Source organism: Hibiscus syriacus, unplaced genomic scaffold, assembly GCF_006381635.1.
Source record: "Hibiscus syriacus cultivar Baekdansim isolate YM2019G1 unplaced genomic scaffold, ASM638163v2 tig00112249_pilon, whole genome shotgun sequence".
Lineage (NCBI taxonomy): Eukaryota > Viridiplantae > Streptophyta > Magnoliopsida > Malvales > Malvaceae > Hibiscus > Hibiscus syriacus.
The window spans coordinates 2,429,731-2,443,376 of record NW_024063281.1 but is presented as its reverse complement, the minus strand read 5'-3'; positions in this window follow the sequence as shown (position 1 = coordinate 2,443,376).

The window sequence follows — 13,646 nt, the reverse complement described above, 5'->3', positions numbered from 1 at the left end:
TTTTGGTATTTTTGTTGCAAAAATCACCGTTGGATGGTGTCTCACGCGCCCCATGCACCGTCGTACGCGTGTGGGGAAAATTTTTGCCGTTCAAACTTGCTAAACCGGTTAATTGTTGGACAGAACGGATCGGTTGACCCGTTGACCGACTCGACCCGTTAACCATTGATTTTGACTGTTGACCATTGACTTTGACCATCGGCTATGACCCGTTGACTTTTTTTTAATACCTCTCTCTTTATATTTTTCGACATCTTGAGTTCGTTTTCGCAGTCGGTTTAGCCAAATTCTGACCCAAAAGCCCTATTTTGTATCATTTTTTTTTGTTTTAGTCCTAATTATGTTAAGTAAATTGTGAGGTTTTGAACTCACTTTTGGGTCTAATTTTCTGAATGTACCCTCGTGTCTCCAGATCGCTCACCAGTAGACCCTGATCACTACCATTCTATTCAGTCGAGTCTGCTCGCTCATCCCAAAATACACATAAGTATTAGATTAATGATTTTATAGTATATTTTTGTTTAGATTATTGGCATCTGTGTTTATGGAAGAGTATTGTTTTAGATTCCCAATATATAGGACCTAGTACTATTGATTGTGGGAAACGAAAGGCCTAGCCGATATTGATTATCTCTTATAGGTCTGTCTCTGACATGTTCAATATATTTAACATGTTATGTTATATGTTGCTATCTATAAACATGTTCGTGAACTGATTATATGTATATATTTATATTTACGTGACATATATGACTTCTGAATACTGTGACATCACCATTAATTTGCATGTTGATGCATTTCTGATATATGCATGGGATTTATTCCCCTAATTCTGCATGGGATTTATTCTCTGTCCTGATTCTCCACGGGACCTCATTCCTCGTTCTATTTCTGTTGGGATCCTTTACGGAGGGCTAAATCCCCATTCTGATTTTTTTGTATTCAGTTTTGGATATCTCCTTGTAAGTAATGTTCATATTTTGTTGATTCGAAACGAAAGGTAAAATTGTGAATTTATGTTGGGACATTTTGCTGGTAAAATATTTGAATTTTAATATTGTTCGATTATTATTTTGATTATTATTTTATGTTTGAATGTTCTGCGGCTTGATATTACCTGATGTAATTTATAGGACACACTGAGCTTTGTAGCTCACTCTGTTTCTGTTTTTCTTTTTTTAGATTAACCAGTTATAGGAATGGTTTGGCTATCGGAGGTGTGATCTCGATTATATATTGTATGTGGTTTAATATTTATTTCTTAACCTTCTTAAGATGTGACATGAGTTTATTTCTGATTTTGTATTCAGTAAATGTTTTCAAAAATGACTTATTAATAATTTTTGTTCGTGGATCGTTTATGCGATCAACGTGGTCACCGATTTAGTTGTAACTCCTAGGCTAGGTCTAGGGGGTTACATTTAGTGGTATCAGAGTACATGTTTCAATTCTCAGACTGTGCAACCTGTTATAATTCTAAAAATTTGTTTAAAGTAAATTTGCAAAAGGATTTTTAGAAAAGTATGAAAAATGATTTTTGAAAAACCATGCCACAAGATTTTCAAGTATTTTATGAAATTATCGAGACTCTGATGCCATTCTGGAAAGTTACTACCTTTATGTAATGATAGTTTAATATTTAATATATAATCGTGAGCCTGATTTGGATGTCTGTTGTCGTTTAGACACCTTAATTTGCTATTTCAGGTCTAATGTCTGAACTCTTGCAATTAAGTCAAATAACAATTGTCATTCACTGTTAGGGGGAGTTAACATATATTTGAACAAAAACGGTTGAGCCAACTCCTAAAGTAGAAAAGGTAGAGATATATGTTCTTGATTTTATTTTAACACTCTTCAGTCCTCATCGGCTAAACTGCATTAGTAATTATGAATTTATTCTCGATTTTCTCGTACGAATTTTATATGCCTTATAACTAAATGTTCTTCCAAGTTCATCTCGATTGTGGGGTTTGATAAAATTCTGGTTCTGTGCGATAATATGAGAATATAAATTGATTCTTCTAATAACGCTAACCTGTTCGAGTTCTTATTCTGTCACATCGTGGTTTTCTATAAAAAAATGATTTTTGACCAATATTATATCAAAAATGCATGAGATGCCAATGATTTGTGTAAAGTTTTACATTCCAAAATGGAATATTATTTTGGTATGAATTATTTTGAATTCCTTCAAATCTTTTGTAGATTAATTTTGATATCTACTAATAGTTTCTTTCTTTGGTTAATAAATATGATAATTTTATCGTTCTAATTCAATTTAACTAGGGTAATGTGTTTCAACACTATCATTCCTCTTCAATAGGAATTATTAACTCTGCATTTGATATTCATTATTCTAAAACATGAGTATAAGTTTTAAAGTATTCTGAATGGGATCGAATATAAGAATTTCCTTTGTATTGTTTATATTATGAAAAGCGAAAGGATATAACATCTATATTACTTTGATTCAGAATATCTCGAGGGGAGAGAGTCAATTTCGGGTATTACTCTGAAAGTAGAATTCTATTTCTTCCTAGTTTATTTCAACCCACGCATACTTCAAAATGGATTTGTGAATGAGTAACTGTAAACTTTTTCAGTAGATTGCCTTTGACTTTATCAAATTAAGATTCAGTATGTGCTTTATTGATCATCTCAACTAGTCTGTTTACTTTATTATGGTTCAAACTGGTTACATTCCTGATAACTGATTGGGTTGCTTACTTTTGAGATTGTTCACTTTGGTGAGTTTCCCTTATCTATAATGATTGATTGAGATATGGGATTTGTGTCACAGTTTAAAAAAAAAAAACTCTTTCTGAGGCTCTGTTACATGATTAAAACTTTGGTACAACCTATTATCCGTTGTTTGATGGTCTATTTGGGAAATTATTCAGATTCTGAAAGACAAGTTGAAATGTCATATTATAGGGTTCTGAGATGATCGGAGGGATCTTTTACCGTTGATTGAGGTTTACTCTTTGTCGAGTTCTATGATGAGTAGGACTAATTGCATAATATCATGAGTTACTACTAGAGATTGAGCATGTTCATGGTTAATGGTTACCAGCCTGATCCGTCTAATTTTATTTCTGTTGAAAATGTTCAGCTGAGATCTGATATGAGTTACGAGAATGAGCATATTTGTATTGTTACCTATGAGGATCAAATTATAAGAAACTAACAAATACTCATGATTAAGGTACTTTGGAGTAACTGTAATCTTTTAGAGGCCATCAAAAAGGCTCAGAAATCTATAGAGGATTAGTTTCCTCATTTTTTCTGTCAAGTAAAATTTCGAGGCCGAAATTTTCTTAAGGGGAGTTGTCACATCCCAAATCCTGGGTTTAATTAGAAAGTTTTTTAATTTTCTGTGCTTAGTCAGGAATTATTAAAAGTTCAGGCACTAAGGGTATAATTTACCCAACTTTCTTTTAGGTAGTTTGAAAACTCCCACTTTTTCTTTCTCTTCTTTCTTTCTTTCCTCCTGTATGTGCTCTCTCTCCCCCAAACATTTTCTCCATGGTTTCATATTTCTTTCTAGTTTTTCTTAGATTTGTCGCTAACCATGAGGCGGTGTGCGACACCTCTGGTACCCAATTGTTCATCATGTCATTTTTGTTCGTCTGATGGTCTCCGTTTTCTGTTTGGCATCGACGTTAGCTTTATCGGAGAAAAGAAAGTTTTGGGTTTTGTTAAAAACCCAATTTCTGAAATCTTTTTTTCGTAAACCAACCTCGGTAAGTTATTTCCTGTGGTTTAAAATAATTTTATGGTATTTTCGTTGCAAAAATCGTCGTCGGTCGGTGTCTCACGCGTTCCCACGAGCCATCGTGCACTTGTGTGGAAAATTTTGGTCATTCAAACCGGCTAAATCGATTAATTGTTAGACCGAATCGATTAGACCAGTTGACCCTTTAACCGACCCGACCCGTTGATCGACCCGACCCATTGACCATTGACTTTGATCGTTAAAAGTTGACTTTAACCGTTGACATTGAACGTTGATCATTGACTTTTTATGAATACCCCTATCTTTATGATTTTTGATGTCTTGAGTCCATTTTCGCAGTCCATTTAGCCAAATCCTAACCTGAAAGCTCTATTTTGTGTCGTTTGTCGTTTTAAGTCCTAATTATGTTAAGTAAATTGCGAGGTTTTGAACTCACTTTTGGGTCTAATTTTTTGAAGGTACCCTCATTTCTCTAGATCACTCACCAATAAACCCTGATCACCACTATTATGCTCAATCAAGTTCGCTTGCTCGTCCCGAGATACGCGTAAGTATTAAATTAATGATTTTTATAGTATATTTCTGTTTAGATGATTGACATCCGCATTTATGGAAGAGTATTGTTTTAGGTTCCCTATCCATAGGACCTAGTACTACTGATCGTGGGAAACGTAAGGCCTAGCCGATATTGATTATCTCTTATAAGTGTCCCCTGACCTGTTCGATATATTTAACATGTTATGTTATATGTTTCTATCTGTAAACATCTTCATGAACTGAATATATATATTTACGTGACATATCTGACTTTGAATAATTTGAAATCACCATTAATTTGCATGTTGATGCATTTTTGATATATGAATGGGATTTATTCCCCGTCCTGATTCTGCAGGAGATTTATTCCTCGTCATGATTCTACTTGGGATATATTCCCTGTCCTGATTCTGTATGGGACCTCGTTCCCCATTCTGTTTCTGTTGCGATCCTCTACAGATGGCTAAATCCCCATTATGATTTTTTGGTATTCAGTTTTGGATGTTTCCTTGTAAGGTAATGTTCATATTTTGTTGATTCAGAACGAAAAGTAAGATTATGAATTTCTGTTGTGACATTCTTTCGTAAAATTTCTTAATTTTAATATTGTTTGATTATTATTTTGATTACTATTTTATGTTTGAATGTTTTGTGGTTTGGTATTACCTGATATAATGTAGAGGATACACTAGCTAACTATGTTTCTGTCTTTCTTTTTCATATTAACCAGATATAGGAGCGATTTGGGTATCAAATGTGTGGTCTCGATTATATATTCGCCCCAGGCCACTAAAATCTCAGAAACCGGCCTGAACACATTCCCATTTCTATGAATTAATGAGTACAAAACACTAACATTTCCCATACGAACAACACTTCTCAAACTTTCATTTATGTCAGGAGGTGGGATCAATTCACAATCGGAAGAGAGAACTTAAGGTCAATAAAAAAAATTGTTTCTATTCTACCATTACATAATTTTTAATTATTATAGAAAATAAATATCTCATCAAATGTTTGAATCTAACTGACACGATGGTGTTAATTTCTGTGCCAAAGCTTTGAAATTAAGGATACAAAGACACCATGAAGGAGTATAAATTGTTGGGAAATAAATGAGAACGAGTAATTTTCCTATAACCAGATTAGTGAGAATGCGAAATAATAGCAGAAAAATAATACCCGAAATTGATAACGGAGTTCGGCCAATTATGCCTACGTCTCCGGACCGCTGTAGATCTTTTACTAAAGAGAGAAAATTTACAAGTGTTTACAAGACACTCACAACTCACAAGAAAACTCTCAAAACTCTTTAGTATTGGGAGAAAGGAATGATTTGGGATGGTTTTGAAGCTAAATGGGTTAGGGTATTTATAGTTGAAGCTTAAGGAGTAATCTTGTAAATACCCTAAAGTTTAATGACTCAATTTGGTAATTATCCCTTTGCCAATTTCAACAATATTGACTGCCCACTTTGAATTCAAAAACTGCCGTCTAATTTCAGCCGGCCATCTAGAATGCCATGCAATAATTTGTCAACTTTCCTGCCATCTAGAATGCCATGCAACAATTGTCAACAATCTCCCACTTGAAGACTGATTTTAATCTGTCTTCACACCTTGATCAATGCATCATCATTTCTGGTCCTGTTATTCTAGCATGCCAACTGAAGCTGAACACAACTTCAGTTTGTCCGTATTCACCGTCATTGTCAACATGTCTGTCGGATTTTGAGCTCCACTAATCTTTTCAAGTTTCAAAATCCCATTTTCCAGAAGAGACCAGATAAAATGATATCTCAATTGTATGTGCTTCGTATTGGAATGAAAAGATGGATTCTTTGCTAGATGGATAGCACTTTGACTATCACAGTACAAGACATTATTTTCTTGTTTCTTGCCTAACTCTTCTAAGAAACTTTGGAGCAAGACCATCTCCTTTCTGGCTTCCGTAACAGCGACATATTCTGCTTCATTTGTGGAGAGAGCAACTATCTTCTATAGTTGAGAAACCCAACTTACTGCAGTTCCTCCTAGAGTATAGACATACCCTGTAGTGCTTCTTCTGATGTCGACATTTCCGGCTAAGTTAGCATCTACATAGCCTGTCAGTATCATATATCCACCTTTGAAACAAAGTACTTTATTTGTGGTACCCCGCAGATATCTGAGGATCCATTTGGCTGCTTCCCAGTGTACCTTGCCTGGATTATTCATGTACCTGCTAACAGCTCCCACTGCATGAGCAATATTTGGTCTAGTACAAACCATGGCATACATTAGACTTCCAATTGCTGAGGCATACGACACTTTCACCATGTGTGCACGTTCTTCCTCCGTCTTTGGTGACTGTTCTTTGGAGAGTATAAAATAAACACCTAAAGGTCTACTTACTGGTTTAGCATCTTGCACGTTGAACCTGGAGAGTACTTTGTTGATGTACTCAGCCTGTGATAACATCAAAGTCCCCGACTTTGTGTCTCTCTTAATCCTCATCCCAAGATTCTGCTTTGCAGCGCCCAGATCTTTCATTGCAAACTGCTTCGATAGTTTTTACTTCAAGTTTATAATCTCTTGCATGTCTGGGCCTGCAACAAGCATGCCATCAACGTACAACAATAAAATAATGAAGCTGTTGTCGAACCTCTTGATGTAGAAACAATGATCTGCTTGGCATCTGGTAAAACCACTGCTACTCATGAAACTATCAAACTTCTTGTATCACTGTCTAGGAGCTTGTTTTAAACCATACAAGCTCTTCTTCAACCTGCATACCCAGTTTTTCTTGTCTGCCTCTATGAAGCCTTCTGGCTGCCTCATATAGATTTGTTCCTCCAAATCACCATGAAGGAAAGTTGTCTTTACATCTAACTGGTCAAGATGTAGATTTTTTGCAGCTACAATTTTCAACACCAGTCTAATTGTAGACAGTTTCACGACTGGAGAGAAAATTTCATTGTAGTCAATACCTTCTTTTTGCTGAAAACCTTTGACAACCAATCTTGTTTTGTAGCATTTGCTCTCATCGTGCTCTTCTTTGATCCTGTAAATCCACTTGTTGTGGAGCGCTTTCTTGCCTGGTGGTAATTCAGCTAATTCTCACGTCTGATTTGACATAAGCGAGTCCATCTCATCTTTCATGGAAGACTCCCACTTGACTGAATCCTCCACCTGCATTGCTTCATCATAGCACTCTGGTTCACCATTGTCAGTCAGCAACAAGTAGTGCAAAGAAGGTGAATAACGCTGGGTTGGTTTTGGAATTCTGGAGGAGCGTCTTAGTTCTGGTGTGTTTGGTTCTTCTTGAACTGCTTCAGGACTGATCTGAACATCATTTCCAGAAATCTCCTCAAACTCATCAAATTCCTTTGTTTCAGCTTCGGTACTGGAGCTACTTGATTCTATGGTTGACCTGTCTTCGTACATCATATTTTCATTGAAAATGACATCTCTGCTTCTGATGATCTTTCGATTTTCGTAATCCCAAAACCGGTAACCGAACTCATCACCATCATAACTAACAAAGACACGTTTGTTGGACTTGGCATCAGGTTTACTTCTTTCAGCAGAATCTATGTGTACATAAGAAATACAACCAAACACTCTTAAGTGTGAAAGATTTATTTCTTTCTTGCTCCAAACTTCCTCTGGTATTCCACCAGATCCCGAACATCATCGAATTTCAATTTCCACGAAACTCAACTGGGTTGTGATTGTGTTGAGTTCATTTAGGTGTTGAGCCACTGATGCCCCTTCTGCCATTCGCAAATTGAATGACCGCCTCATCAAATGAACTTTGTTTGAGGCCGATGACTTCTCATACATACTGGAGAGAGCCGCCATAAGACCTGCCGTGGTCTTTTCCTTTTCTATGTTGAAAGCAACATTGCGGGATAACGTCAGTCGGATAACTCCGATGGCTTGTCTGTCGAGAAGAGCCCATTATTCATTCTTCATGCCCTCTGGTTGCTTTCCCGAGAGAGGTTGATATAGATTTTTTCTGGTACAGAAAATATTCAATCTGCATCTTCCAAAAGCCAAAGTCCGCACCATCGAACTTTTCAATTTTCACTTTCCCTTCGTCTGTAGCCATCGCTCCCACTCGAATCTGGCTTCGTTTGGATCGTTTCTGACAATTCTTGCGAACCACCGTATATTAGAACACCTCCGTCGACAAATTCGTATCGCCGAATTTTTTTTACTATTCACGAAATTCACTATTCACAAGAATAGTAATGAATAGTAACCTCACAAAAAATTGATAAAATTCACAACCAAAAGCTCTGATACCAGTTGTTGGGAAATAAACGAGAACGAGTAATTTTCCTATAATCAGATTAGTGAGAATGCGAAATAAAAGCGAAAAAAATAATATCCGAAATTGATAACGGAGTTCAACCAATTATGTCTACGTCTCCGGACTGCTGTAGATCTTTTACTAAAGAGAGAAAAATTACAGGTGTTTACAAAACACTTGAGAGAGAGCTAGAATGATTTGGGGATGGTTTTGAAGCTAAATGGGTTATGGTATTTATAGTTGAAGCTTAAGGACTAATCTTGTAAATACCCTAAAGTTAAATAACTCAATTTGGTAATTATCCCTTTGCCAATTTCAACAATATTGGCTGCCCACTTTGAATTCAAAAACTGTCGTCTAATTTCAGTCGGCCATCTAGAATGCCATGCAACAATTTGTCAACTTTCCCTATAACCAGATTAGTGAGAATGCGAAATAAAAGCGGAAAAATAATACCCGAAATTGATAACGGAGTTCAGCCAATTATGCCTACGTCTCCGGACTACTGCAGATCTTTTACTAAAGAGAGAAAATTTACAGGTGTTTACAAAACACTCACAACGCACAAGAAAACTCTCAAAACTCTTTAGTATTGGGAGAAATGAATGATTTGGGATGATTTTGAAGCTAAATGGGTTAGTGTATTTATAGTTGAAGCTTAACGAGTAATCTTGTAAATACCCTAAAGTTCAATGACTCAATTTAATAATTATTCCTTTGCCAATTTCAACAATATTTGCTGCCCACTTTGAATTCAAAAACTGCTGTCTAATTTCAGCCGTAAAATGCCATACAACAATTTGTCAACTTTCGTGCCATCTAGAATGCCATGCAACAATTGTCAACATAAATTGTGTGGTTGAGGCAAAAAGATCATAATTCTGATATGAAACATCCATCATGCATATGCGTGTGGAGCCATGAAATTAATCCATATGCTTGTGGACCTTAGAAACCCCCACCACAATCATTTTCTTCATTTCAAAAATCCTTTTACGTAGAAGTTGCTTCGTTAACAATAACATACAAAGTCAATGGCAGACAATTGATTTTATAACACCTTAAACTCTGCATAGAATATTTAGAGATCTTAAAGATGTTATATCAAATTACTGAAACCGTCAATAAATTTTAAATCGTTTTAAAATTGGATGCACATATCAAATCTCATTTCGAATCATTTGTAATAAGATAATCTCATAATGAGGGCACCATACCTACACAATTTAATATACTCGCTCGTAGAGTATGTCAAGAGCAATCTATTATATACCTACAGAAGAAGAAGACGGACTCAACAGGGGAATGAAGATGAGACGCAGCCATCACAAACTATGACAACTAGAAAATAGAAGGAATATATTCAATTCAGAGTTTAGGAAGTACTTCTGTACAGCTTCGATGTATGTATTCATAGATTCTCTCAAGTAGTTCCATGTGACCGATCGCTTACAACCTGGGAACTTGTCTTTGTATAGCATCAATTAATCCGCAGCTAACTATATATATCCCAGTAAAAAGCCTTATGAAGTTTGAATCAAAAAGGAAATTCGAGGTTGAATGAAGGAAAACTGGGGGTAAAAAAACCATTGCAAGTTTTCAAGCAAGGTTTGTTATTAAGGGGATTTGCCCGAAACCTGTTGCAGAAGTACTGGGTTGTTTCCTTCAGACGTCTGGAAAATGTTGTGATCATTCCTCAAGCTGCCAAACCGGTTGAGAGCGGCATATGCGTGGCCTCTTCAAGCTTCCCTTCAGGTACTCAGTGACTTTACTGTATATGATGTTACATAGGACTTCAGGCCTGCAGAAAGTGCATGGACATCGGCAACAAATTGTTCATCTCTGTATATTTCTCCTCCAAATGCTGAGCAGTGAAATGATATGCATACACTGAAGCCAGAATCAGCATAAGCTTGTGCTGCAAGTAACGAATGCCGACTTCTCGCTGTTTCAGTGGACCGAATTGCTGGCCTAGTAACCAGAACCGAACTGCAATAGTGAACGAAATGGCCATGAACCAGAAAACCAACTGTGAAGTGATATGGAATGCTATATTGCTGACTTACTCTATATTAGAATCACTCGACTTTTCTTTCTGCTGCAATCCCTCCAATTATTCCAACAAGCACTCAACTCTAAAGCTTTTGAGCATCCGATTTTGATGGTAACTCCAAAGTTAATATCTGAAATATGAAGACATTAACAGTTGAAAACATAGATGGAGGGGTGAAGAAATCATTGAAGGAAAATGCAGTGTGGTGGAGATGACTACTTACTGCCCAATCCATGTAACGTAAGCAACGGAGCTGAATCAAGTCAACTACTGACTCTATGAATTAAAAAACCACCACTGCCTCCTATACAAAGAAATACAACTATCATAAGCAATTGAATTCTTAATGTACAAATTTACGCTAACTAGAATCACAAAGTAAGAGTAGTTTTCAATTTGGAAATTCAAGTTGACCTTTGATGCAGAAAAATGATGCCTCGTCATAATCATTGTCTCTTATAATCATATCCTCTTCAAACACAATGAACACACAATCTTTGTATCTGTAGCCCCTGTCCCATCTCCAAGAAACGCGACTCTCTCTCATTAACTTTTCACCACTGGCAGCTGTCAGTTGGTAGCCAAAAAGCATAAAGCAAATGCCAAGAATCTGCTCCCATTACACCCATTTGGGGCTATCTTTAAATTTATCCGAGAATTCACGCTTCGATGCTCAACTCATTTGCCGAAACTTCATTTCCTGGGATACAACAAAACAATTGATTCAGGTTTAAGCAATTAAGGAATTATGATCGGTAGCTGTCAGTTGGTAGCCAAAAAGCATAAAGCAAATGCCAAGAATCTGCTCCCATTACACCCATTTGGGGCTATCTTTAAATTTATCCGAGAATTCACGCTTCGATGCTCAACTCATTTGCCGAAACTTCATTTCCTGGGGTACAACAAAACAATTGATTCAGGTTTAAGCAATTAAGGAATTATGACCTTTGTATCTGTAGCCCCCGTCCCATCTCCAAGAAACGCGACTCTCTCTCATGAAATTTTCACCACTGGCAGCTGTCGGTATTTACAGATAAATCCAACATCTCCGTCTGCAATCCGGAGATCAGCCAAAAAGCATAAAGCAAATGCCAAGAACCTGCTCCCAGAATTATGACCTTTGTATCTGTAGCCCCCGTCCCATCTCCAAGAAACGCGACTCTCTTCATGAAATTTCACCACTGGCAGCTGTCGGTATTTACAGATAAATCCAACATCTCCGTCTGCAATCCGGAGATCAGCCAAAAAGCATAAAGCAAATGCCAAGAACCTGCTCCCACTACACCCATTTGGGGCTATCTTTAAATTTAACCAAGGATCCACGCTTCGATGCTCAAACTCATTTGCCGAAACTTCATTTCCTGGGATACAACAAAACAGTTGATTTCCAAAAGGATCCCTCCCTTTCCTCCTTGCCCATCTCTGTGCTAGGGATTGAATTTGAAGCATCGCGTTTCTCTCAATGTTTTTAATTGAATCTTGATTCTGGTTTAAGCAATTAAGGAATGACATGGACACCTTTTCATCACGAAGAGTATCATCACCATCATGTAAAGAAAAGAATGAATTGGAATTATGATCGGTGAATGATACTTTCTCCAATGATGTGCAATAATTTGCATTCAAGCACCACAGATATCGTGGAAGCTCTGAGAGTGTTTTAAGCCTTTTGCACTCCTCAAGTTCCACCCTGGAGTGACTCAAACTCAACTTTCTAAGTCTGACTCAAATTCATTTAGTCTGACAGTATATTCTTCTCCGACTCATCCAACGCATCAAAACTACTAATCAAAATCTGGGAAATCTTTGGTTGTGCAATAAGAAAAGTCAAGGCTTTGCCGGTAATAGTCTGATTTAGTTGTCAATTCTTCATCTTTTGTATAGGATTTTGGTCAACTACATTACAATGTCAACTGGAAATAAGTCAACTTGTTGGCATACTGATAGTGGTTTGTTCAGATCAAGTTTTCTAGACGTGTATATGATTCTTCCCGTATTACGTATTCTTATCGTCTATTTCTCAATACGTGAATGTCTTTGTAATAATCTTTGTTAATATCTCTCTCTGCTTTTTAGGTCTATTTATCCTTGTACACCACCATTGGCATATTGGCAGAGCAGGTCTCCAGCAGCGATCTTCTTGTTGGCGACTCATTCTCTCTCTCCAGTTTAAAGGTACTTTTCCGTAACTTCTTTAAGCACTCCGTCATTTTTCTTGAAATATTTCAACATTATCCATATTGGCCCATAGGTCGCATAACCATATCCCTAACATATGCCATATCCTTGTGTTTTGTAGCTTGCATTGTCCTATAACGAGGCTGTCTTGACTGGAAGGTTGACCTCTTCAAATGGTACCATTGTTCAATCTGTGTTTCTAGGATCTCTTCGGAAACAGGTCGAAGAACTCCTGAATTGTTCAGAGGCATTAAAGAACGATCTGCGTGATTATTTGAAGTCGGGCAGTTGGCCTATTGATGATTGATCCAGATGGAGTGAAAAGTTCAACAATTCTTTCTTGGTATTTCCAATGGTCTGGTGTAGCAGCCCCGGCCACGGTGAAGACAGCGGTGGAATTGAATGCAAGAGGGTAAAGTTTAATTACCAAAATTTGTACTTTACCCAAACATATAAAAATAATTCTACACACTCTGCACCTGCACTAGCGGTTCCTACTCCAACACATACTCAAGGCAAGTCTCCGCATTTTTTTTTGCTTGGCGTAAATATTTTATTAATGATAAAGTGAAATACACCTTAAGCCTAAATTATGCAACTAAACCCAGCAAAACCTTTTCACCTACGCAAACAAAGCAAAGACAAATACATCCACTAATACATAAATGCAGAACCAAAGATTAATTCCATGCTCAACGAAAATAAAATGAAATTCGACTTGAGTTTTCAATAATTCTCAAACTTGAAAGGCAGCAACATCCACATCCTGAAAAGAAAACATCAACCCCAAATGCTCTCTCTCTCTCTCTCTATATATATATATATATATAACAACTCTCGACT